Here is a 4201-nt window from a genome sequence, read left to right as displayed (position 1 = left end):
TGGTGTTTTTGGGTTTTTTTTTTTTTTTTTCTCTCTCTCTTCGCCCTGACATGAGGAGGGAAGGGGAAGGGCAGATGGAGGTAGTGGGGGAGCGGTTTAGGATGTTTAAGGGGCTCATGGGCACCGGAGAAACAAAGAGTAATGTGGTAGGCATATGAAATAAAAAACAACTAACAAAGAAATAAAGTAAATTAGTATAACGGTAAAATATTAAACAGATAAACAGACAAACACAGTTCTAAAGAATTACATTAATATGATAGGAAGATAAAATGGTTGTCTGATAGGATGCGTGTTCTCCGCCTCCATGCTCCCCTCCCCCTTGACCTCCCTGGGGCGCCCCCCTTTTTTTTTTTTTTTTTTTTTTTTTTTATTTCTTTTGTTTAAGAGGTTTTTTCTTTTTTTTTTTTTTTTTTTTTTTTTTGTATTTTTTTTTTTTTTTTTTTTTTTTTTTTTTTTTTTTTTTATGAGGTAAAAATATCATATGAAACATCATAAGGAATGATAAAATAACGTAAATGCCGTAAAAATGGTGAAAATGGTGGTAAATGCTCTGGCCCGAGGACCCATAGAGGGATAAGGGGGGGGGGGAGGGGGTGTATTGCCGCATGGGTGATTGTTTTTTTTGTTTTAAATTTTTTTTTTTTTTTTTTTTTTTTTTTTTTAGGGTGGGTGGGGGGAGGGGGAAGCACAATAAGGAAACTATATTACATATTTAAAAACACAACATAATACACTACGCACCATACACCACACTACACTACACACACACTATACACCGATTTTGAGGCAATAGCCCTTAAGGTAATGAGAAGGAGAAGTGAAGGATGGAAGGGAATTTTTGTTTTGTGGAAGTTGAGACTCGTAGTAGAGACTATATATATTTTTTTTTTTTTTTTTTTTTTTTTAAACACATATACACGTATATGTACAAGTATATGTACACGTACACTAAAGGCGCATACTAGAGACACCAACACACCACTTTGAATAAATAGATAGAGTAATGGGAAAGGGTTTAAGGGTGGGAGGGTCCTCGGTCTAGGGAAGGTCTTATGTATATATCTATAAGAATTAGGTCTACCATATATATAGGAGTATTGTACTGTATACCTTTATATTTTTATATTTTCATATTGTATATCTTGAAGTTAAAATCTCTTAAAAGGTGTGAGTTAAAAACAATGAATTTTCTTTAGGGAGGGTGGATGGTAATGGGTAGTAGGAAAATGATAAGCAGTTTAAAAGATATGTATTAATGCACAGTACCCTATGAAAGATATGTTAACGTAGAGGGAGTATGAGATATTAATTAGGAAAATGGATCCGATGAAGAACGGATAAACCTAGGTATTTTTTTTTTTTTTTTTTTTTGTGTTTGTCTCTCCCTCTCTTTCGGGGGGTATGTCCTCCATTGATAAAATATAATAAGCTCGACTTGGAGTCACACCCGCTGGATATCACACTCATTAACTTAGGGGCGGATAGGAGACGTCACCCTACTCAACTCGACTAAAAATAGCTTCATAACATTGACACTTAATAGCAAATAGGTGTCTAATTATATGGGATGCTTTCTTCTTTTTCCTTTTTTTTCTCTCCCTTTTTCTTTCTTTTTGGACTTGAGCTGGGGTGAGTAAGCCTTAGGCAAAATAAGCTTAGTAAGGGTACACGCGGACAAACGTGGGGGGGCTCCAGAGGCACCTCACGCTCTGTATTGCACATACACTCTCCCCATTTGTAACGCCTCTCCTCCAGGAGGAGGTAAGCCGGAGGCGTTCAAGGGGTAGGGTTTTTTTTTTTTTTTTTTTTTTTTTTTTTTTTTTCTTCCCTCTCTCTCTTCCATACCACTGCTTATAGCTGGGTGCCCTATAGGTTGACAGACCAATAGGGACCGAGTGGTTGGAGTTAAAAGGGAAAGGGAAGTAAACTACTCGGGGGCTTGGACGAGTGACCAGCCTCCGAGGGACGGGTAAGGGGGGGTGTTTTTTTTTTTTTTTTTTTTTTTTTTCTCTTCCCTCTCTCCTCTCTCTCTTCTTTCTCCCTTCTTCTCCTCTCTCTCTGCTCTCCCTCTTCCTCCCTCCTCCCTCTCGCCACTTCCCCTCTCTGGGACCTCAGATTCCCTTGTGGAATATTTGAGAACTTTTTGTATACGCTTCAGATAGTCGGAGGAGGGGGGGGCGGCGGGAGGGAAGAGAAGGGAAGACAAAATGGACACAATTAACTTTATTTCTTATAATGTAAAGGGCTTAAATAGTCCAGAAAAGCGTTCAAAATTAATGGCGGAACTCGGCAGAAACAAAGCACAAGTAATTTTTCTGCAAGAGACACACTTTAGAAAAAATAAGATCCCAAAATTGGGAAACTATAAGTTTCCAATTGTGTATCATGGTGCCTCTCAGACATCCAAGGCAAATGGAGTGGCAATTATGTTTTCGAAACAAATGTTATGGAAGGAATCCGATCTAATAACAGATGACGAAGGACGGATGGTGATAGTAAAGGGTCAATTGGGGGAGCAAAAGGTCACTCTGGCAAATCTATATTTACCCAATGTGAATCCCATACCTGCTCTGGAAAGATATCTGGAAATTATACAACAAAATAAAGAGGGGACATTAATTTTAGGTGGAGATTTGAATATAGCATTAGAACCGACACTTGATGTATCAAAGGGTAGATCCCACATATCTAACATAAAATTACGCAAAGTAAAATCGATGCTACAAGATGCAGAGTTAGTGGATAGCTGGAGGATTATGCACGTACACGATAAGGACTACAGTTTTTTCTCCGCTAAACATAAGACATACACGAGAATCGATTATATTTTTATCGATCAGAATATTCTTTTTCGTTTGCGAGATGCATCAATAGGATCAATTACCATATCAGATCATGCGCCTACAAGCTGTAGCATAGAGTGGGGAGAGAGAGGCCCAGATGGATGGAATTGGAAAATAAACGAGTCCTTACTAAAAGACCCAATATATGAGAAGCAGTTAGCTCGGGAGATAGATACTTTTTTTGATATTAATGACCTGGAGGAAACAAGTCCAATGTATATCTGGGAGGCGCACAAGTGTTATTTAAGGGGCGTGCTTATATCATTAGGAGCACACAGAAAACGCTCTCTGGGTGCTAAACTCAACACTCTGCTGGGAGAGATCCGTACGATGGAAATGGCACATAAAAAAGCGCAGACACAGCGGTTCGAGGAAAAGCTGACGGGCCTGCGAGAAAAACTGAATCTTATGTTAACAGAAAAAGCAAAAGCTAAATTGAGTAGATGTAAAAGAGTATATTATGAGTACGGGAATAAACCTAGCAGACTGTTGGCAAATGCACTCAAAGAGACGAAAGCCCGGAACCGGATAGAAAAAATTAAAACACAAGGAGATGAAATAGTTAGATCAACGCAGCAAATAGCGGGAGTATTCAGAGAATACTACTCAAACTTGTATCAATTGGATAAAAAATCATCAAAGGCAAAAATATCTGACAGAGAAGAAAAGATAAAAGAATATTTAAAGGACTCAGGGATGCCCAGTATAACGACAGAGAACGCAGAGAAAATAGATGGACCAATCACAATAGAGGAGTTTTTAGGTGCCCTCAGATCATTAAAACTGGGAAAGGCCCCAGGCCCTGACGGATACACACTACGATATTATAAAATATTCGCAGAAAAGCTTGCGCCTAAGTTTATCTCGGCCTATAATTCAATTCGTGACGGACATAGGATGCTGGCGGAAACTCTAATGGCAGAAATAGCAGTAATTCCCAAGGATGGGAAGGACCCTGCTCAGTGCGCGAGCTACCGCCCAATATCCTTGCTAAATGTGGACTTAAAAATTTTCGCAAGGATATTGGCCGATAGAATTCTGACGTATATCCCCGCCCTGATACACGCAGACCAGGTTGGGTTCACGCCAGGTAGAGAAGGCAGAGAAAATACCCAAAGAGTTTTAAGTACAATACATCTAGCCCAACAACTTAATAAGCCACTAATCATTATTTCGGCGGATGCGGAAAAAGCTTTTGACAGAGTGGATTTGGGATTTTTAAAAGCGATACTGCAACATATAGGATTAGGAAGGGGATTACAGAATTGGATTATGAGTCTTTACTCTTGCCCTACTGCAAGGGTAAAAATAAATGGGATAAAATCGGATAGCTTTTCCATTCAGAACGGAACCCG

The sequence above is a fragment of the Rana temporaria genome, chromosome 1 (genome assembly GCF_905171775.1).
Source record: "Rana temporaria chromosome 1, aRanTem1.1, whole genome shotgun sequence".
NCBI classification, from domain to species: Eukaryota; Metazoa; Chordata; class Amphibia; order Anura; family Ranidae; genus Rana; species Rana temporaria.
This window is presented reverse-complemented; position numbering follows the sequence as displayed.